Source organism: Lepidochelys olivacea, assembly GCF_965140295.1.
Source record: "Lepidochelys olivacea isolate rLepOli2 genome assembly, chromosome: 3".
NCBI lineage: Eukaryota > Metazoa > Chordata > Testudines > Cheloniidae > Lepidochelys > Lepidochelys olivacea.
Window position 1 is genome coordinate 37,100,001 of NC_140413.1, and position 24,262 is coordinate 37,124,262.

A 24,262-nucleotide genomic window follows, 5' to 3' on the forward strand; every position below is an offset into this window, starting at 1 on the left:
AGTAAACCAATACACTGTCCTCTAAACAACTCTTTGAGAGAATATTGTTCTGTCACATATCTGCCATGAACTTGGATACTTTATGAGCATCTGAATAATGCTAAAGAAAGTGAAACGAGCAAAAGGAACCCCAAGGCCTCAGAATAAAGAAAGTGAAAAGAGCCCTGAGCAAGACGTGAAATACATTGTGTATTTTTGTGCTTGCATATACCTTGCAATAATTTCAAATTTATATAATCAACAATGCAGATTTTATAATGCATATGAGGCCTATAACCTTTGTTCTAATATAAAATGGCTTGCTGAATGTTACAATTATATATAATAAACAATATATAGATGTCATTAATCAAGAGTTGTTTCATTGTATATTTTTGTCCAACATTATTAACTAAGCTGTTAACTTTATAGTTAACTTTACAATTAACCTCAAAGTCTCAAAAATAATTAAATGCCAACCCATATAAACCTAGCCCAAAATTAATGTAAAGTTCTGCTTTCCCAACTTGGAACTAGGTAAGGCTTGTGTAGCTATGAAAAGCTGACTGTGAGAGATCTTTTAAAAATATTAATGGCACTTTAAATATGTCATAGAAACACACACAGCAATCCCTTCATCAAAAGACAAAGAAACTTTAAAAACTTCTATAAAATTAATTCTAAATGAGTGAGTGTGATGGGTTCCCTGCGGTGCAACCTGAAAGTGGGGTACCCCTGAACCCTCTGGCATACCAGCCTGGCCCCCTCTCACACTGTGATGCTGTGATAAGTTGCAATCCTCTCCAGATCCTGCACTTACACAGCCATCCACAGGCAGGGACACACCCAGCTGAGTTAAATGAATGCTTCTCCTAGCCACTAATGAACTAACAATAGAGAGGTTCCAGCCAATTTCCCCAGCTCCCCAGCCGAGGACCCCAGAGATATACCATCTTGCCTTGGTCAGAAGCCTGGCCAGTGTAAATTTGTTACTCAGTCTGCCACTTCTACAAAGGAAAGTGGACATGTACCAGCTTTTGTACACTGAGCAGATTCCTCAAGCACTTAAAACAGCACACTATTTTAGGTAAAATATAAAACCGCTTTATTAACTACAGAAAGCTAGATTTTAAGTGATTATAAGTAGTAAGCATACAGATCAAAGTTGGTTACCTAAGAAATAAAAAGTAAAATCGCTATCTGTGTTCTATATACTAGACAGGATTTGAATCAAGCAGTGTCTCATCCTGAGAGACAATACAAGCAGGTCATAGATCTTCCAAACCCAGGTCGGAAATCCCCTCTAGGCTGGGATCACCTCTCCAGTTCAGTCTTTGTTCCCCAGAAGTGTTTCCAGGTGTGGAGTTGTGGGGCGAGTGAGGACAAGTGATGACATCACTTCCCCCTTTTATAGCTTCTCCACCTTGCTGGAAAGATCCTTTGCAGTGCCCTGAGTCAAGCACTCTCCATCATCTACATGCTATCTCTGAGAGGTCTCTATTGTATACAGTTCCTGGGGTAGTCCTTTGTAGTGTGGATTGCTATTAATGGGCCATCATCAGTTTCTGGCTTCTGCATTGTTGTACCTGAAAGGCTGGTTTTGGGTGTTTCCAACTTCACAACATATTTCAGTAACACACACATAGCAAAACTTCATAACTTCCCATCCAATCCAACAGGCATACTTTGTACAAAACATATCATAATCCTATCACCAGGGTAATTATGGGCATGCCAGGATGTTGCTTTGGTATACAGAGTGTTATACCAAACTCCCACCCCTTAGAATACTGAAGGAGTGTAAGTCACTGATCAATGCAGAGGCAGTGAGCCCAAGGTCCTCTTTCCTGTACAGGGCAGCCACTACCATCTTCTCTTTCCCCTTTATGTGTACAATTTCCATGTCAAGCTCTTGCAGGATCAGGCTCCAGTGTAATAGTTTGGAATTTGTGCCCTTAGTTCCGTTTAGCCTTATTAAGGGTGTGTGGTCTGTTAGAATCTTGAACTTCCTCTTAAAGAGTTAAGGCTTCAGTTGTTTAACTGCCCATACTATGGCATAGCACTATTTTATGACAGAGTAACTTTGTTCTGTGGGTGAGAGCTTTTTATTCAGGAAGGCAATTGGATGTTTTTTGCTGCCCTCCCCGTTTGCATCAGTACAGCACCCAAGCCAATGTCAGATGCATCAGTGCACAGTTCAAATGTTTTATCAAAGTCAGGACTGGCTAGCACAGGCTTTCCAGAGAAGAGTGCCTTTATCTTATCAAAACCTTTCTGGCATGCTTCTTACCAAACCACCGTACTGGATTGGTGCTTTTTACGTGAGTCTGTGGTTGGAGATACAATGTCACTGAACCCACACACAAACCTTCTGTAGTAGTTTGCTAGGCCTATGAAATATTGGACCTGCCTTTTAGTTTGGGGCACAGGCCAATTTACAATGGCTTACACATTAAGAGGGTCAGGGGATATTTGCCCCCCACCAACCAGATGCCCTAGATAAAGGACTTTGGCTGCTCCTATTCTGCACTTAGAGGGTTTTATGGTTAGACCAGGTTCTTTGCGCTTTGACAGCACAACCTTGCTTTTTGTGGTTGTCCCATGTGTTGCTGAACTCTGTTATTTCATCTATGTGTGCCCTTACAAAATTTTGTAAACCATTTTGTTGACCTGTCTCTGGAAGGTTGCACCAACATTGACCAAACCAAAAGGTAACACCATGAATTCATAGAGCACTATGTCAGTGATAAAATCATATTTTTTTCTGTGCATCCTTCTCCGGGGATCTTCCAGTTACCTTGAGCTAAATCAAAAGTACTGAGATATTTGGATTGGCTCGATATATCCAGCATAGCATCCATTTTTGGCAGAGGGTACGCATCTGTTACTGTAACAGCATTACGTTTTCTATAGTCAACATAAAATCTTACAGTGTTGGCCTTTTGGAGGACCAATACCACAGGAGACGCCCAAGAGCTGTTCAGATTACTTAATCACTTCCAGGTCCAACATATTGTGTATCTCTATATGAATTTGCTCTTGCACCTTGCCAGTGGCCCTGTAAGGCCTGGAAGGGGGAGGTTGTCCCCCTTTTGTGAGGATTTTCTGGCTTAGCACAGCAGTGGGCAAACTACGGCCCAGAGGCCGGATCCAGCCTGCCAGCTGTTTTAAGCTGGCCCTCAAGCTCCTCTGGGGTTTGCCCCGCTCCAGCACTCCAGCCGGAGAGCAGGGTCAGGGGCCACTCCACGCGGCTCCCAGAAGCTGCGGCATGGCTCCCCTTCGGCACTCCAGCTGGGGAGCCAGGTCGGGGGCCGCTCCACACGGTTCCCAGAAGCAGCAGCATGGCCCCCCTCTGGCTCCTACGTGCTCCAATGGCCTCGCTCCAATGGCCCTCTCAGGCGCTCCAATGGGGGCTGCAGGGGCGGTGCCTGTGGACGGGGCAGCGTGCACAGCCGCCTGGCTGTGCCTCCACGTAGAAGCCAGAAAAGGGATATGCTGCTGCTTCCAGAAGCCACTTGAGGTAAGTGCCGCCCGGAGCCTCCACCCCGAGCCTCTCCCCACACCCCAACCCCGTGCCCCAGCCCTGATCCCTCTCCCGCTCTCCAAACCCCTTGATCCCAGCCCGGAACCCCCTCCTGCACCCCAAACCCTTCATCCCCAGCCCCACCCCAGAGCCCACACCCCCAGACAGGAGCCCCCTCCCTCACCCCACTCCCCTGCCCCAGCCCGGAGCCCCCTCCCGCACTCTGAACTCCTAATTTCTGGCCCCATCCCAGAGCCCACACCCAAATCAGAGCCCTCACCTCCTCCCACACCCCAACCCTAATTTTGTGAGCATTCATGGCCTACCATACAATTTCTATTCCCAGATGTGGCACTAGGGCCAAAAAGTTCCCCTCCTCCCCCCAACCCCCTATGGTCCCCGATTAGCAAATGTGCTCTTCATAAGAATATAAATATTTTTGCCATAATCAATCACTAATCAGAATACAAAAATCTCTAAGGACTGCATCATATCCCTAAGAACCATATGGAAGAGGGGTTCAGCCACTGTGATAGCACATTTCCCTATGCTGGACCCAATGGGGGAATGGGTTGAAAGGTGGGTCAGTGCAAAGGAAGGGATTAGAGACTGCTTAGGTTTGGAGGAAGAGCGAGCAAGATGTGAGGTGGGACCAGCACACATCATTCCCACCCCTCATCCCCAAACTCCAGCCCGATAGACCTAATGCAGTCCCAATAGAGTTGCTCTACCAGTAAGCACAGAGCTGAGGCACACAGGCCTTCACAGATTACCTTGGCCTCTCTCAGATCCCTGGAATCCGTGTTGAGCTCTGAGGGTTTGCGGTGAGCTGTTGCTACAGGAGGGTTCTCCACCTTATTTTATTAAAAATTATTTACTGACGTTAAATATAAGCAAATAGCAGTGTTTGCTGTAGTGCTATTTGCTTTCCCTTCTCTAGTTAATAGGTAACTCATTGATAAACATAAGCCTGTCATGGTTCACAAAAATGACAGCATTTCATATCAAAACATATTCTCTCAAGATTAATTTTTCTGACATGAGCATGAATAGGATTTGAATATATATCCATGAAAGATTCTTTGGACTAAACTTTCCAAAGAGCAGTCCTGTTTTTGCATTTGAAAATTGCATCAAGATGGGATGTTTGTCTAAAAGATGTGCTCTATGAATTATTTTGGGGAAGTATTATACAGGCGGTCAGGCTAGATGATTATAATGGTTCCTTCTGGCCTTGGAATGTATGAATCTATGACATTGTTTCTGTTCCCATCTAGAATGACCCTAACTCTTATAAATGGAGGGAAGGCTTGAATTAAGTCATTTGGCACTCTCTGGAAGAAGATAGGAGCCCTTTAGGAGGAGGTAGCAGAAGATAAGCAGGTTTAATTAATTTTATAAAATTTTAAACGTTCACTTTCTGAGCTGTGTAGCCCTTGCCCAAGCCATCATTCCTAGACAAATTAGACTATTGTAAGATTTATTGGCAAGGTGCCTCAAACTTTATATTTTATTTTCTCTTATTCCCATAAAAGAATTGTGTACACGTATGCAGTCCTAATTGTGCAGAAACATGTACAAGTAATTAGGCTCTTAATTGTGAAGAATTGTGTACATATACACAGTCCCATTGTGAAGGACCTTGTCACATAAAGCCCTAATAACACCCATTGTGATAGGCCTCTCCCCCGAGGTTTGGAGAAACAGGTTCCTTTCTTCAATGATTTTTTTCCCTTCCAACACATACAATAAGGTCTGGATGCTTTGGAAAGAAAAATGTAACTTGAAACAAAATATGGTGCTAATTACAGTGCAAATAAAATATAGCCAATGGTTCAAAACCTATTTGGCAGGGAAAAAACATTCAAAATAATTGCAGGTTGAAGAATATGTTTACTGAATATTTTAATCCACTTGCTGCAAATGGGAAGGTTTCAGACAGAGCTGGTCAGACAGTCCTATATATTTTCTGCAATTAATTTCAAACAAAACTAAACTATTTCATTTCATTTGAAAGTTTGTTCAGATTTTTTAACAAAACAAAAACTGAACATTTTTCCAGTTTTCAAAAATTAAAAATTTACAGGATTCCTCACCTTTCTCTCTATATTTTTTACTTTCTTTCCTTTTGAAATACACAGAACAAACAATAAATATATATATACACAGAACAAAAAATAAATAAAAATATTCTGTAAAAATGTTCTATTTGGTCAAAAAGTCATGTTTTATTTTTTAAAAAAGTTTCATTTAAAAATTTTCAAGTAGCTCTGGTTTGAGAGTAAATTTCAAGAAAGGGCAGAACACCATGTTTTCATTTTTAAAATTGCAACCATATACCAGGTCTGGATTCATTCTCACAACACAAAAGGGAGCTTCAATTCCCACAAATGGCATAGTCCCAAGGGCTCTAAAGCACTTCCTACTGAGAGTTTAAACACTGTAACAGCTGTAGATGAAAAGAAAGAATTTAACATGATGTTAATTTGCCTACACAAGTTGCTTGATTGGCCACTATTTTTAGGTAGCAATACCGTTTTGGTTTGTTTTTTTATTAAAAAGCATCTGCAGGAAGGTTGTTTTGTTTAGACTGAATTGGGCCTTGTATTTGGGGAGGATGTGTTGCTCCTGAACTGGTCACCCTAACATTTGGAGGGCTGTAAATGGAAAGGCTCTAACCTTCCTTGTTTATCATAAGATTTACTAGTGCTAACTATATTTGCATAAGATACTAGAAAGGTAGATGCTGCTGAAAAGAATCTGATCCTGACCAGAGATGCTATAACATAAAACAGAAGTTGCATCCAGATGGACTAAAAAAGTTCAAACATAAGTTCAGGTCATTTTAAGAGGAACGAGACTGGAAGACAACACAACTACTCTGAGGGGAGGAACTGTACTGAACCAGCCTACTCCAGAGAAGAAGAGCCATATTGGACTAGATCCATAAGGTAACTGAGCCTGTGGGGAAGCCAAGAAAGGCCTGCCCACAGGACAACCCCCGAATAACCATCTGTTATATAGTCTGTACTCTATCTGATTTCAAGGTTTGAAAAATGGTGGGTCCCAGGTTTGTAGTGATTTTCACTCATGTTAGAAACCTGTATGTATTGAAAAGGGGTTTGACTAAATACTAGGAATATTGCAAAGAGTTGTTTTAATGGTTTTGTTTGCATCCCTGTCCATCCTGGCTAATAGCCATTGATGGACCTATGTTCTATGAATTTATCTAGTTCTTTTTTAAACCTTGTTATAGTCTTGGTCTTCACAACATTCTCTGGCAAAGAGTTCCACAGGTTGACTGAGATTGTGTGAAGAAATACTTCCTTTTGTTTGTTTTAAACCTGCTGCCTATTAATTTCATTTGGTGACCCCTAGTTCTTATGTTATGAGAAGGAGTAAATAACACTTTCTTATTTACTTTCTCCACACCAGTCATGATTTTATAGACCTCTGTCATATCCACCCTTAGTTGTCTCTTTTCCAAGATGAAAAGTACCACTCTTATCAATCTCTCATCAGATGGAAGCTATTCTATACCCCTAATCATTTTGTTGCCCTTTTCTGTACCTTTTTCAATTCCAATATATCTTTTTTTTTAGATGGGGCGACTACATATGCATGCAGTATTCAAGATGTGGGTGTACCATGGATTTATACAGAGGCAATAAGATATTTTCTGTCTTACTAGCTATCCCTTTCCTAATGATGCCCAACATTCTGTTAGCTTTTTTGACTGCTGCTGCATATTGGGATCTTTTTGGAGAACTATCCACAGTGATTCCAAGATCTCTTTCTTGAGTGGTAACAGCTAATTTAGACTCCATCATTTTATATGTACAGTTGGGATTATGTTTTCCAATATGCATTACTTTGCATTTACCAACATTGAATTTCATCTACCATTTTATTTCCCAGCCATCCAATCCTGTGAGATCCCTTTCTAACACTTCACACTCTGCTTTGGACTTAACTGTCTTGAGTAATTCTTTATCATCTGCAAATTTTTCCACCTCACTGTTTACCCTTTTTTTCCAGATCATTTATGAATATGCTGAACAGTATTGGTCCCAGTACAGACATCTTGAGGGTCACCACTATTTACCTCTCTGAAAACTGACCATTTATTCCTACCCTTTGCTTCCTATCTTTTTTGCACTTCTTCTGTTTTTCTATAAATTGTTTTACTATAATCTAAATAACAATTAATTAATTATTAGTGTTATTCAGGGGGTACTGGTGTTTTACAAATTGGAAGTCTTGTGGTTAAGACATTGGACAGGCATTCAGGAGACCGGATTTAATTCTCAGTGCTGTCACAGACTTTTTGTTTAACCTTGAGGAAGTCACTGAAACTCTATTTGCTTCAGTTTTCCATCTGGTAAATGGGAATAATACTATGTCCTTTGGCTGACTTGTCTATTTAAATTATCAGCTCTCCAGGACAGGGACTATTTCTTACTCTCTCTGTACACCGGATTGCAGAATGGGGTTCCAATCTTGGTTGAAGCCTCTATGTGTTCCTGTAATATAAATAATAATACACTGGACTGGTTTCAGGGTAAACATCCTTGCTGTATGTAGGGAGGAGACTCAGCCACTAATTCACAATTTTGTAGTTATGCTGATGCTAAGGAAAAGTGGTATGTAGGAAATCAGGAGCTCCCTTATTTGAACACTCCTGCCCCGGGAAACTCCCTTTCACAGAGATGTTTTTGTTTTCACTTCCCATGGCAGGCCAGCTTTTCCCCTATGTATATTGGCTTGCTGCAGAGCAAGGATTTGTGGTTTGTCGAGGCTTGAACAATTTGCCAAGATGCTGAAATTGTCTGTTGGATCAGGGCCCAATATTTTCATTTTCATTCTTATTTGTTGAATGTTATTTTGCTAGTATAACACTTTAAATGCCCAGCAAAAGCAATTTTTTCTCTAGCAACATCTACCTCTATAATTTAGCTACACAAGCCAATACAAATTACTGCAGGTTCTAGCTGCAGTGATTTAGCCATACTAATAATATAGCATCAATTTAAAAAAATGAATAGACTTTATAAAATGGCAAACATGGTTTGAAACAGATATTTTATTTCTGTAAAATATCTGATATGAGCTTATCTATTGCAACTGCAACCAGCTCGGTCTATAAATAATATTTGGTGGGGGATACATACATTCATTTCCACATTAAAACCCATTACCCTAAAAGCAACAATACCTTTCAAATGTAATAGGTTGAATTAGTTTCCTTTAGGTATGGCTGCAAGCCCCCAAACCAGACAGCCTGGCACCTAGCTGAGGCGATAGGCTTGAGCTGCTCTTTGGAGCAGGGGCTGTGTTTTTGCATATTTGTACAGAATCTAGTAGAGGAGGGGCTTTTTTTATAAAAACCTGACAACATACGGCTGTGGTGATTTAAGGTACTTGTGGCAATTGAAAGGTATCCTACCACATTTTTGAGGAACAGCATACTCCTGTTCATTCTTGGACAGAAACCGTTTCAGAAATATACCGGAGTGGAACAATTATTACTGGAGACCCATATTAAACTTGAAAAAGGAGAATGACAGCTATTTGACATATTGACAAAGTGACCTTCCTTAACAGAGAGGAAGAAGGTATCTCAGATCCTACTGAGCAACCGTTTCTGGCCACTCACTGGGACTTCTGTGAGGGGAATCCAAGCCTCTGTGCTTCTGGATCCTAGAGAGTTCGAGGTCCTGGAGCCTGAACAGAGTCCAGCCACTGTCCTAATATCAGGGTCCCTAGGCACACTCTCAGGGCACAGATCTTCTATCTCTAACCCACTATGAGTGTTGGAACCTGCTATTCAACTTCCTAGCTGCTGTGGGTGCAGCACTCATTCTTCAGGCTCCCTGGTACTCAAATACACCCTCTCCCAGAACTCCACCCAAAAGATGTGAAGATTCTGGTTTTCAATTTAACTCTCCCAGGGGCATGCAGTAATTGTGAAGTAGTCAACACACACTGTTTACAAGCTAAAGCATTTATGCTCTTTCTACTTAATCATGACTTAACTGGCATCACGGTAACTTGGTGGGATAAGTCTTGTGACTGGAATATTGGTCTAAAAGGGCACAGCTGGTTCAGAAAGGATAGGCAGGATAAAAAGGGAGATGTTGTATTGTACAAAAAGAACATATACACTTGTTCTGAGATACAGAAGGAGGTGAGAATCAGACCAGTTGAAAGTCTCTGGGTAAAGATAAAAGGGATAAAATAATAGGGTTGATGTCATGGTAAGGCCTACTAAGACCACCAAATCAGGAAGAGGAGGTGGATGAGGCATTTCTAGAATAAATAATAGAAATATCCAAAACTCATGACAGTAATGGGGGAGTTTAACTACCCTGACATCTGTTGGAAAAGTACTATGGCAAAACCCAGAATTTCCAAGAAGTTATTGGAATGCATTAGGGACAACTTTTTATGAGAAAGTGGAGAAAGTAACCAGGGACAGCCATTTTAGACTTGATTCTGACCCACAGGGAGCAATTCATAGTGAATCTGAAGGTGGAAGCAATTTGGGTGAAAGTTATAATGAATTGATAGATTTAATGATTCTAAGGAAAGGAAGGAGTGAGAGCAGCAGAATAAGGACAACAGATTTTTAAAAAGCAGACTTTAACAAACTCAGAAAACCTGTAGGTAAGGTCCCATGGGAAGAAAATCTAAGTTAAAAAAGAGTTCAGGAGAGCTGGCAGTTTCTCAAGGAGACAATATTAAAGGCACAACTGCAAACTATCCCAATGTGAAGGAAAGATAGAAAGAACAGTAAGAGGCCAATATGGCTTCTTCAGAAACTTTGTAATTACCTGAAAATCAAAAAGATATCCCACAAAAAATACGAAACATTGATGAATTGCTAAGGAGGAGTAAAAAGAATAGCACAAGAATGTAGGCTAAGCCACAAAATGAGCAACACCTAGCAAGGGACATAAAAGGCAATAAAAAGAGGTTCTTTAAATATATTAAGAGCAAGAGAAAGACAAAGAAAAATGTAGGAGAAGGTGGGGCAGGAGAGCTATAGATGATGACAGCTATAGCTGACATCAAAAAGGCTCAGGTGTTTAATGTCTATTTTGCTTTAGTCTTCACTAAAAAGATTAATGGTGACTTAATAATATTAATAACATAGGAGAAGGAACACAAGCCAAAATAAGGGAAGAATAGGTTAAAGAATATTTAGATAAGCCAGATGTATTCAAGCTGGCAGGACCTGGTGAAATTCATCCTAGGATACTTGAGGAACTAGGTGAAGCAATCTCAGAACCACTAGCAATTATCTTTGAAAATTCAAAGCTCCCAGAGGACTGGAGAAGGGCAAACATAGTGCCTATCTTTAAAAAGGAAAACAGAGGATCCAAGCAATTATAGGTTGGTCAGCCTAATTTCAATACCTGTCAAGACGCTGAAAACGAATTATTAGACAATCAATTTGTAAGCATCTAGAGGATAATAACTCTATGTGAAGAATAGTTATCAATGGTCCACTGTCAAAGTGGGAGGACATATCTAGAGGGGTCCTGCAGGGATCAGTCCTGGGTCTGGTACTAGTCAATATTTTCATTAATGATTTGGATAATAGAGTGGAGAGAATGCTCATAAAATTTGCAGATAACACAAAACTGGGAGGAGTTGCAAGCACATTGGAGGACAGGATTATAATTAAAAACAACCTTGACAAATTGGAGACTTGGTCTGAAGTCAACAAGATGAAAATCAATAAAGACAAGTGCAAAGTACTTCACTTAAGAAGGAAAAATTAAATGCACAACTGCAAAATGGGGAATAAATGGCTAGGTGGTAATAATGCTGAAAAGGATTTGGTGGTGATAGTGATTCACAGATTGAATATGAGCCAAGAGTATGATGCAGTTGTGACAAAAGGCTAATATTCTGGGGTGTATTAACAGAAGTGTTATATGCAAGACATGGGAGGTAATTGTTCCACACTACTACTGATGAGGCCTCATCTGGAGTACAGTGTCCAATTCTGGGCGCCACACTTTAGGAAAGATGTGGATAAATTGGAGAGGGTCCAGAGAAGAGCAACAAAAATGATAAAAGGTTTAGAAAACCTTAATTATGAGGAAAGGCTAAAAAAAACTGGTCACAGTCTTGAGAAAAGAAGACTGAGGCATGGGTAACTGATAAGTCTTCAAATATGTTATGAGCTGTTGTAAAGAGGATTGTGATCAATTGTTCTCCATGTCCACTGAAGCTAGGACAAGAAATAATCTGAAGCAAGGGAGATTCAGGTTGGATATTAACTTTCTAACTATAAGGATTGTTAAACACTGGAATAGGCTTCCAAGGGAGATTATGAAATCCCTGTCACTGGAGGTTAGACAAAGAACAAGAATAGGTTAGACAAACTCCTGTCATGGATGGTCTGTGTTTACTTGGTCTCACCTCAGCACAAAGACATGGACTACATGATGTCCTGAAGTCCTTTCCAGCCCTAGATATCTACAATTCTATTATTCTGTGTTGAACATAGGAGTAGAGTAGAGACCATAAAAACATCTGAAACTGCAAATGTCCCTCACTTTCTAACTCACCCTTTTCCCTTGTGGATCCTTGGGGGGACCATCTGGATCCAGGAAGGCTGGGAGGGAGTCACAAACGTTGTCCTCTGCCTCATGCAGGCTGTTACATGGTGAGTGCCCTTTCCCTCATGGATTGGACAATATGGTCCCTTGATGGTTCTTGGCTTACCTGGGACTGTCAGTTACCTTCATTACCCCTGCCTCCACAGTGAAAGAGTCTTGCTTGTGCTTAGCTGTGTGTCAGCTCCCCAATATCACCAACTTAAAGTGCAACTTAAGCACTCTCCTCTGGGCTATACCAGCCCTTATTTTGCCTTTCAGGTTTAGAATAGGCACACCTGAGTCCCTGTGAAGCATTCCACTGTGATATCCAGCCCCTGACACTGGCAATTCACAGATTTATGAAATCTGCTGTTCCTAAAGGAACAGCACACACCAGCTTGTATGATTCATCTCAGGGTTATCACTTTGCTTTATAGATACCATAGTGGTGAGATATATTTATAGTGAAAACAATAATATGGTTATGATCAAAGCTTCAGGTGACAGTGAGTAAGAATATTGGAAACAAATGGTTACATATAAAACAAATCATTACACTATCTAGAGACTGAATTTAACTATCAGGTTAACTTCCTGTTTAGAGAAGCTGATCTCACCCAAAGTCTTTTGCCGCTATTCAACCAAGGTTGACTGTGATCTCATTTTCATTAAAGTAAATGCACTGTCCATTTACTTCCTAGGTGCAGGATGATGCAGTGTCTTCTTCCCTTTCATTTATACCCCCAAAGTTCATTGTCTGTACTCAGAGGCAGAATAACCACCTGTGACTTGTTTTTCCTACGTGGCTGCTTCCCTGTTGACTTCAGACCTCTTCACTGACTTTGCATGTAAATGGGTATCCATTGTGTTAACATACAAAGCTTAATTTATATCTTGACAGGGAGGTGACTAAACATCTCTTATCTGACAGAAAACCTGTTTTTTTTTACCTGTTGGTAACTTATACCTTGATATAGACTTTAACAAAATATTTTCAACATATATACATCACTCCTTATACAATATCTGTACAGACATTTCACAACAAATTAATGACCTCAGCTTTCATTTATGACTTCATATGACATTCTTTGGTGAACCAGAATGTACATACCAGAATCAGGCCATTTCTGTAACCCCCTTGGCAGTTGGCATTAAGGGGTTCTTGCGTCACAACAAGCTTGTGTCCTTTTAACACTTTCAGCCCCCTGTGTCAGACGACAAACCCTTGCCAGCTTCCTCACAGGAGCACAGACACCTGCCAGGTGTCTTTGTTGCCAAGGCAACCTCTGACCAGGCCAAACCAATTCTTCTGGGCAGAGACAAGTCTTCTGTGTAGAGTAAATAGATTTCCAGTGATTGGGTACTTAAGAATCAGTTACCCTCTTTTATTTGGAAAAAGGTTTGTCAATTGACAGCCATTTAAATGGAATTTAAATAACCAACCAGGTGATTCTGTGAGTTCAGCAGTCTTGTTAACATGCCATGTAGATATACCTTGACTGCTCTCTTTGCATTTGTGGTAAAGATTAAGGCCCAATTTTGTGATGTTGAAGTCAAGGAGAGCTTTGCTTTTGACTTTACTAGATAAAAGTTCAGACTCTATATGTGTTTCAGCATTTAGAATTTTGTATTAGGAAGATCACAATGTAACAATTACATTTATTATATTAAATATCTATTTTCGAATGCATCTTTCTACCAGTATTTTTGAGAAGTTGTACCTAATAAGTATTGGTTTTGTTGATCCAATCTGGTTATAAACCGTAATCTGGGGCTTGATTCTGTGTCTATTGAAGTCCATGGTAAAGCTACCATGAACTTCAGTGGGGGCAGGATCAGGCACCTGGAGAGAAATATCTTAATATCTTAGGTACCAGATCTTAAAAGCCAGTAATCTGTATCTACCTGATAGAAAAGAATCTGTATCTGCCTGATAGAAAAGAATGGACACCCAAAGATGGACTGGTAGACAAGAGCCAAATTTGAGCTACACCCTCTATATTTGAAATCTTATGGAAATACAGAATGAAAATATGTCATACGAGTCCTAAACAAATACATTTTTATTTGTATTTGCAGCAAATAAAAATCTGTAAACTGGTAAGAGATAAAACCAGCAAGAGGCACTATTTGACAACAATCGAGAGGTAAGCAGAAACTTTAAAAAAGGAAAAATCTTTTTAAATAGTGTAAAACTGCAAGGTAAGCATTTTTACAAGCATTCAGGAAGAAATGTTCTTTCATTGCCAGCATTGAATAGAAATCTCACAAGTTTAAGGTCCAAACTTCAGTCGGAAAAATAGAGAGCAGTGGGAAAATTCATGGCTGTTTATATTGTTGCCCCTTTTCAACCTGAGTGACCAGTCAAAGTTAGGGGACCTGGGGATGTGCCAGCTGGAAGCAGAAATTGATGGAATCTGATATTTTCTTTGATTAAGTCTTGTTTATTTACAAGGAATGCACAAAGTCTTGTGTTTCTGAATGCAGAGGGAACCAAGAACAAAAGGAGCACAGTTCTATAGCTTACAGTCCCCAAGTCTCTTTAGCCAGCACCAGAGTCAGAAGCTCTCTCTCTCACTCTAGCTTTTTCTATGGTCACACTGCTTACAGGCTCTTGCTTGGCTTTCTTGACTCTCCTTCTGTCTCCATACTTGTCTATCTCAGGGTACGTCTACCCTGGCAGAGTTACAATGCTGGAAGTTACAGCACTACTCAGAGAGCGCTGAAGGGAAACCGCTATTGTGTGTTCACACTATCAGCTGCCTGCGCAATAGCATGTTCACACTTGGGACACTTGCAGTGGTATTTGGACCGGTGCACTCTGGGCAGCTATCCCACAGAGCATCTCTTCCTCTTCTGCCACTAAGAGTTGTGGGAAGACAGAGAGGGTTGCAGGGCATAGTGGGTCCTGTCCCAATGCCCCGTGATGCATTGCTTCACATCCCAGCAATCCCTGTGCTTCTGTCCGCATTTGGCGCCATCTTTCAACGGTTTGTGTACTGCGCACCCTGCCTCTTCGGGCTGCAGGAATGGATCCCGAACTGCTGACTAGTGTGCTGCTCGCTCTGACCAACACGTCATGAGTAGCAGTGGAGTTATTCCTTAAACAACAAAGGCAAGAGGAGTGCGACATTGATCTCACCACGCGTACTATCTACGACACGAGATTGCTTGTGGCATTCACAGAGGTGCTGAGCACAGTGGAACGCCGCCTTTGGGCTCGGTAAACAAGCACTGAGTGGTGGGATCACATCGTGATGCGTGTCTGGGATGACGAGCAGTGGCTGCAGAACTTTTGGATGAGGAAAGGACCATTCACGGAACTGTATGGTAAGGTCAATATTTTGTACTTTGTTACATAGGAATGGAGAAACGAACTTTCTGTAAACTAAAAAGTACTGAACATGAACTACATGATTAATGTTAGAGCCAATATTTATTGTATTTGTTGTCTCCTTCTAGTCTTTTTCTGTTAGTTCATATTTACAGTCTGCATTCCATGACTTAATAGCTTTATGCAGTTTGTCCTTTAAAAACATATTCATAAGAAATAAATTCTGGACATAATCTCAATTACTGAAACTTCAAGTCCATGCAGACAGTTTTCTAATACAGATAGTTTTGTTGGTTCCTTTCTTCTTGGAAAGCGTTTTTAATAAAGTAAGCAATCTGTATAACCTCATATTATACATTCTTTTCTTTAAAAAAAAAATCAGTAACATCTGTTTGTTTTAATGGTTGTCCATCCCTAAAAAATTCTTTCCAGTTGTCATAGTGAGTTTGAAAGCACTATTTTTAAAAATATTTTATATCACTGACATATGCTCATTCTTTTTTGGGGGATGAAGTCAAGTATCTCATATATGCCCGATTAGTAAGTGCACTTTTAAGTAGTAGGTAATATTTCAGGGGTGCCAGACTGTGTTCCCTGTAAGGTGCGCGCTTGGGTGGCCGCCCAGCAGAGATTCGCATGCCGCCCAGCTGATTAGCAGAGAACACACATCTGGCAGCTTGTGTTCAGGTGCCCTGCTGTTTTGCAGGCAAGGTTGCTGAGTCCTGCAGCTGCTTCCAGGATTCTCCTGCTGGCTGTGCAGAGTGGGGCAAGGGGCTGCTGATGTGCCCCCCGCCCCTTGTCCCTGTAGCCCATCTCTGCAGAGCAGGGGAGAGGGGATGGCCTGGCTCAGGATTGGAGGACTCGGATCTGCTGTGGTCTGAGATCTGAAGGGTGAGTGAGTGGGTGAGTACCTTTCCTAAAGAGACAGCGCACATTTTCTGAGGGTATGTCTACACTACAGAATAAGGTCGAATTTATAGAAGTCGGTCTTTTAGAAATCGGTTTTATATATTCGAGTGTGTGTGTCCCCACAGAAAATGCTCTAACTGCATTAAGTGCATTAACTCGGCGGAGCGCTTCCACAGTACCGAGGCTAGAGTCGACTTCCGGAGCGTTGCACTGTGGGTAGCTATCCCACAGTTCCCGCAGTCTCCGCTGCCCATTGGAATTCTGGGTTGAGATCTCAATGCCTGATGGGGCTAAAACATTGTCGCGGGTGGTTCTGGGTACATATCATCAGGCCCCCGTTCCCTCCCTCCCTCCGTGAAAGCAAGGGCAGACAATCATTTCGCGCCTTTTTTCCTGAGTTGCCTGTGCAGACGCCATACCACGGCAAGCATGGAGCCCGCTCAGGTAACCATCACCGTATGACTCCTGGGTGCTGGCAGACGCGGTACGGCATTGCTATACAGTAGCAGCAACCCATTGCCTTCTGGCAGCAGACGGTACAGTACTATTGGTAGCCGTCATCGTCATGTCCGAGGTGCTCCTGGCCACGTCGGCTGGGAGCGCCTGGACAGAAATGAGCGCAGGGACTAAATTTGGAGTGACTTGACCAGGTCATTCTCTTTAGTCCTGCAGTCAGTCCTATTGAACCGTCTTATGGTGAGCAGGCAGGCGATACGGATTGCTAGCAGTCGTACTGTACCATCTTCTGCCAGGCAGGCAAGAGATGAGGATTGCTAGCAGTCATATTGTACCATTTTCTGCCAGGCAGGCAAGAGATGAGGATGGCAAGCAGTCGTACTGTACCATCTTCTGCTGAGCAGCCATGAGATGTGGATGGCATGCAGTCCTTCTGCACCGTCTGCTGCCAGCCAAAGATGTAAAAGATAGATGGAGTGGATCAAAACAAGAAATAGACCAGATTTGTTTTGTACTCATTTGCCTCCTCCCCTGTCTAGGGGAATCATTCCTCTAGGTCACACTGCAGTCACTCACAGAGAAGGTGCCGCGAGGTAAATCTAGCCATGTATCAATCAGAGGCCAGGCTAACCTCCTTGTTCCAATAAGAACGATAACTTAGGTGCACCATTTCTTATTGGAACCCTCCGTGAAGTCCTGCCTGAAATACTCCTTGATGTAAAGCCACCCCCTTTGTTGATTTTAGCTCCCTGAAGCCAACCCTGTGAGCCGTGTCATCAGTAGCCCCTCCCTCCGTCAGAGCAACGGCAGACAATCGTTCCACGCCTTTTTTCTGTGCGGACGCCATACCAAGGCAAGCATGGAGGCCGCTCAGCTCACTTTGGCAATTAGGAGCACATTAAACACCACACGCATTATCCAGCAGTATATGCAGCACCGGAACCTGGCAAAGTGATACCGGGCGAGGAGGTGACATCAGCGCGGTGACGTGAGTGATCAGGACATGGACACAGATTTCTCTGAAAGCATGGGCCCTGCCAATGCATGCATCATGGTGCTAATGGGGCAGGTTCATGCTGTGGAACGCCGATTCTGGGCTCGGGAAACAAGCACAGACTAGTGGGACCGCATAGTGTTGCAGGTCTGGGACGATTCCCAGTGGCTGCGAAACTTTCGCATGCGTAAGGGCACTTTCATGGAACTTTGTGACTTGCTTTCCCCTGCCCTGAGGCGCATGAATACCAAGATGAGAGCAGCCCTCACAGTTGAGAAGCGAGTGGCGATAGCCCTGTGGAAGCTTGCAACGCCAGACAGCTACCGGTCAGTTGGGAATCAATTTGGAGTGGGCAAATCTACTGTGGGGGCTGCTGTGATGCAAGTAGCCCACGCAATCAAAGATCTGCTGATATCAAGGGTAGTGACCCTGGGAAATGTGCAGGTCATAGTGGATGGCTTTGCTGCAATGGGATTCCCTAACTGTGGTGGGGCCATAGACGGAACCCATATCCCTATCTTGGCACCGGAGCACCAAGCCGCCGAGTACATAAACCGCAAGGGGTACTTTTCGATAGTGCTGCAAGCTCTGGTGGATCACAAGGGACGTTTCACCAACATCAACGTGGGATGGCCGGGAAAGGTGCATGATGCTCGCATCTTCAGGAACTCTGGTCTGTTTCAAAAGCTGCAGGAAGGGACTTTATTCCCAGACCAGAAAAAAACTGTTGGGGATGTTGAAATGCCTATATGTATCCTTGGGGACCCAGCCTACCCCTTAATGCCATGGCTCATGAAGCCGTACACAGGCAGCCTGGACAGTAGTCAGGAGCTGTTCAACTACAGGCTGAGCAAGTGCAGAATGATGGTAGAATGTGCATTTGGACGTTTAAAGGCACGCTGGCGCAGTTTACTGACTCGCTTAGACCTCAGCGAAACCAATATTCCCACTGTTATTACTGCTTGCTGTGTGCTCCACAATATCTGTGAGAGTAAGGGGGAGACGTTTATGGCGGGGTGGGAGGTTGAGGCAAATCGTCTGACTGCTGGTTACGTGCAGCCAGACACCAGGGCGGTTTGAAGAGCACAGGAGGGCGCGGTACGCATCAGAGAAGCTTTGAAAACCAGTTTCATGACTGGCCAGGCTACGGTGTGAAAGTTCTGTTTGTTGCTCCTTGATGAAACCCCCCGCCCGTTGGTTCACTCTACTTCCCTGTAAGCTAACCACCCGCCCCTCCTCCCTTCAATCACCGCTTGCAGAGGCAATAAAGTTATTGTTGCTTCACATTCATGCATTCTTTATTCATTCATCACACAAATAGGGGGATGACTACCAAGGTATCCCAGGAGGGGTGGTGGAGGAGGGAAGGAAAACGCCACACAGCACTTTAAGCACAGCACTTTAAAAGTTTACAACTTTAAAATTTATTGAATGACAGCCTTCTTTTTTTTGGGGCAATCCTCTGTGGTGGAGTGGCTGGTTGGCCGGAGGCCCCCCCACCGCGTTCTTGGGCGTGTGGGTGAGGAGGCTATGGAACTTGGGGAGGAGGGCGGTTGGTTACACAGGGGCTGTAGTGGCAGTCTGTGCTCCAGCTGCTTTTGCTGCAGCTCAACCATACACTGGAGCATACTGGTTTGGTCCTGCAGCAGCCTCAGCATTGAATCCTTCCTCCTCTCATCACGCTGCCGCCACATTTCAGCTTCAGCCCTGTCTTCAGCCCGCCACTTACTCTCTTCAGCCCGCCACCTCTCCTCCCGGTCATTTTGTGCTTTCCTGCACTCTGACATTATTTGCCCCCACGCATTCGTCTGTGCTCTGTCAGTGTGGGAGGACAGCATGAGCTCGGAGAACATTTCATCACGAGTGCATTTTTTTTTTCTTTCTAAGCTTCACTAGCCTCTGGGAAGGAGAAGATCCTGTGATCATTGAAACACATGCAGCTGGTGGAGAAAAAAAAAGGGACAGCGGTATTTAAAAAGACACATTTTATAAAACAGTGGCTACACTCTTTCAGAGTAAACCTTGCTGTTAACATTACATACATAGCACATGTGCTTTCGTTACAAGGTCGCATTTTGCCTCCCCCCACCGCGTGACTACCCCCTCAACCTTCCCCCCTCCCTGTGGCTAACACCGGGGAACATTTCTGTTTAGCCACAGGCAAACAGCCCAGCAGGAATGGGCTCCTCTGAGTGTCCCCTGAAGAAAAGCACTCTATTTCAACCAGGTGACCATGAATTATATCTCACTCTCCTGAGGATAACACAGAGAGATAAAGAACGGATGTTGTTTGAATGCCAGCAAACATACACTGCAATGCTTTGTTCTACAATGATTCCCGAGTACGTGTTACTGGCCTGGAGTGTTAAAGTGTCCTACTATGAAGGACGCAATAAGGCTGCCCTCCCTAGAAACCTTTTGCAAAGGCTTTAGGACTACATCTAGGAGAACCGCGAATGCCAGGGCAAAGTAATCCTTTCACATGCTTGCTTTTAAACCATGTATAGTATTTTAAAAGGTACACTCACCAGAGGTCCCTTCTCCGCCTGCTGGGTCCAGGAGGCAGCCTTGGGTGGGTTCGGGGGGTACTGGCTCCAGGTCCAGGTCCTGTGGTGGGGAAAAACGGTTTCTCCGCTTGCTTGCTCTGAGCTATCTAGAACCTCCTCCTCCTCCTCATCATCATCTTCTTCGTCCCCAAAACCTGCTTCCGTATTGCCTCCATCTCCATTGAAGGAGTCAAACAACACGGCTGGGGTAGTGGTGGCTGAACCCCCTAAAATGGCATGCAGCTCATCATAGAAGCGGCATGTTTGGGGCTCTGACCCGGAGTGGCCGTTCGCCTCTCTGGTTTTCTGGTAGGCTTGCCTCAGCTCCTTAAGTTTCACATGGCACTGCTTCGGGTCCCTGTTATGGCCTCTGTCCTTCATGCCCTGGGAGATTTTGACAAAGGTTTTGGCATTTCGAAAACTGGAACGGAGTTCTGATAGCATGGATTCCGCTCCCCAAACAGCGATCAGATCCTGTACCTCCCGTTCGGGCCATGCTGGAGCTCTTTTGCGATTCTGGGACTCCATCATGGTCACCTGTGCTGATGAGCTCTGCATGGTCACTTGCAGCTTGCCACGCTGGCCAAACAGGAAATGAGATTCAAAAGTTCACGGTTCTTTTCCTGTCTACCTGGCCAGTGCATCTGAGTTGAAAGTGCTGTCCAGAGCGGTCACAATGGAGCACTCTGGGATAGCTCCCGGAGGCCAATACCATCGAATTGTGTCCACAGTACCCCAAATTCGAGCCGGCAATGTCGATTTAAGCGCTAATCCACTTGTCAGGGGTGGAGTAAGGAAATCGATTTTAAGAGCCCTTTAAGTCGAAATAAAGGGCTTCATTGTGTGGACGGGTGCTGGTTTACATCGATTTAACGCTGCTAAATTCGACCTAAAGTCCTACTGTAGACCAGGGCTGAGACTTCCCCAGCAGTCAGCACACACAATCTCTCTCTCTCTCTTCCCCTCCCCCCTGCCCATGTACCCCATCTCCACAGAGCAGGGGATGGGAGACAACAGGGCTCAGAACAGAACAGGAGAGCTTTCAGTGTGTGCCTTAAAAAGACAGTGCACAGTGTCTCTCAGAAACTTCCCCAGCAGCCAGCACACAGTCTCTGTGTCACACTGTCACACACACACGCTGTCTCTGTGTCATACACACACTATGGGTCTCTCTCTCTCTCTCTCACACGCACACACACACATCTCTTTCACACTCACCTCTCAACACATATTTGTATTATTGTTGTTGTTACTTCTTGGTACTTCCTGCAATGCACATATATTTTCTGTAATTTTATTCTTTCAAACTGTATTATTTTAGTGTTTTGACTGGTCTCTGCATTTCATAATTTTTATTTCTCTTACACTTAAATTAGTTCTTTGAATTGTGAGTTCTAAAATGCCCAACCAGTCCTGGCTGGAGTAATTATCCTTATGGTAACTTTTTAAAAATATATATTATATCTAGGTTTTTTGTTTCTACTGGTGGTGCACATCCGCACATACCTCGGTGCACATAACAAAATGTATTCCGCACATGGATGGAGAAAATGAGAGGGAACACACTGCCAAAATTTTGGGATAAGAATCCAACACACAATTATATCATGAGGTTGAGTTTGCCAGTTTCTGTTCTATTTGTGTCAATTATGGATTCTATCAGAGATACATTCCAGTGCCAGTCTAATCTGTGCCACCCTATGGATCTCTTGAAGTCTAGTAGTGCGAGGCCTCCCATCTCAACTGGACATTCCAGCCATTCTGTTTTTATTCTTGGCTTCTCATTTGACCATAGGAATTTTTAATAACTTTTCAAAATTTCTTGAAGAAATTTTTGAGAGGTATAAAAGGAATCCTAGAAAAAGGATACAAGATCCTGGGCAGGATATTCATTTTAAGTACATGAATTCTACCTATCAAAGTCAATTGTAATAGCACCCACTTTTCTAGGTCATTGTAAATAATTGAATTGAATTGAAAAAAACTCCCCCACTTTAGCTGATATATGAATGCCTAAATATCTAATTTTATGATTTAATACTTTCAGTAGGCATTTTTCATGTATTGGATATACTTTGGAACTGAGACAAATTATTTCTGATTTAGAGTATTTTAGTTTGCATCCCAATTCCTGACCAAAAATTTCAATTACTTCTTGTAATAGTGGCTAACTTTTGTTTATATCTTGAATAAAAAGCATAAGGTCATTAGCGTATAATGAAACTTTGTTTTCTATTCCCAATACAATTATTACCTGAATTTCTTACCGTTTTCTGATCTTTTTTTGCTAATGGTGTGATATTCAAATCAAATAAGGGTGACAATAGACACCCGTGTCTTATTCCTCTGTGTAATGTTATTGGCTCAATCTTTGTGACATTTCCACAAATACATGCTGTAACATTTCAGGGCAACTGCACCTGTGTTCCCCCTCTATGATCCAGCAAAGGCACATGCCTATTGCCTCTCTTGGGAAAAGACCCACGTGTCTCTACCTCCTGACCAGGGTATTTCCAGGTTGTACAGCTCCCTGCCTACACTGTGAATTCCGCAGCAAAGTCAGACTGCCTAAACAGGTCTGTAAAACAGGCCTGTTTTACTTTTCTCCTCAGAGACAGTAAATAGTATAATTGCCACAGTTAAGCTACCACACAACTCTTTCTCAGTAAGCACATTTATTCTTAAGGTAGAAGCATGACAGAGAAAACATATTAAAACAATAAAAAACTTACAAGCATGCAAGTAAGCTCACCAGGGATTATTCCAGTTCCAACAAGGGTTTGGCCGGTGAACAGTACTTCAAACTCCACAAGAAGTTTTCCTGTGGTTACAAGTTCATTTGCCCAAGAACCGGTGAGTTACTCCTTTATGTCATTTGGGCTTTTGATCTTGGAAACAGGTAATTTGTAGGCAAAGGTCCATCAGGGTAAAACTTCAAAAGATCACGTCCAGAAGTAGACATTTGCATTCCTACCAAGTATTTCCTAGGCAACCTACTCAACTAAAAGTTCATTTTGTCTTAGCTCATTGTTTAAAAGAGTCTTTCAAAGCTCATAACATTTTCCAAGGTTTACATTAGCCATGTCACCTAGATAAATTACATATACTACCTCAATAACACATAAATATTTGCATTTTGATAAAATAAACTTTAACATGCTTAAACTTAATTCAGTAAAGTTTAACTTAGTTCAATAAGGTTTGTCTACTCTAGAATATTGACATACCTGTCATACATACCATAGGATTTTTGTAGACTATTTTAATCGATTTATAAAAGTGTTCCCCAAAACCATATTTCTCCAAAATTCTAAATCAAAATGGACTTTCTACCAAGTCAAATATCTTTTCTGCATAGATCACTAGAAAGCAGGCTACTTTATGAGTGTTTTTGGAATGCTATACCATATGTAGGAATTTTCTTATAATATTCATATGGCTTCTTCCTTTTACAAAGAGAGTCTGTCTTTGGTGCACTCATTTAGAATTATTGTCTATAATCTGGATGCCAATATTTTAATTAAAATATTGCTATCTATATTTATAAAATATTGGCTCTGATTAGTCTTTATTTGGCTTAGGTATCAAAACTACATCTGCTTATAAAGGTATTTGGAAAACTCTCTATTGCTAAAGAAGACTGAAATACATTTGCTAACCATGACATTATTTGTGTTTTAAACATTTTATAAAATTCAAGGTTATCCATGTGGTCCAGGACTTTCCCCAGATGTTAGTCATGAGATGACCATCTCTATTTCTTCTTGTGTTATTGGCCATCTAGTACTATTCTTTCATTATGTGTTAGTCTGGGCATTTTAAGATCCTGCAATACACTAGCTCCCAATTTTTCCATATTTACATTTTGCTAGCATATATCTCTCAGAAATATTCTCCTAGTATTTT

General features: G+C 42.4%; 1 long non-coding RNA gene across 3 annotated transcripts in view; it reads right to left on the reverse strand.

The window, feature by feature from the left end:
* Nucleotides 1–4,348, reverse strand: part of LOC311517527 — a 36,468-nt gene extending 32,120 nt beyond the window's left edge. For all 3 annotated transcript variants that reach the window (XR_014710727.1, XR_014710728.1, XR_014710729.1), the window contains exon 1: nucleotides 4,276–4,348. This is a non-coding gene — a long non-coding RNA (uncharacterized lncRNA). The remainder of the gene's footprint in view (nucleotides 1–4,275) is intronic.
* Between the last annotated feature and the right edge of the window lie 19,914 nt (nucleotides 4,349–24,262).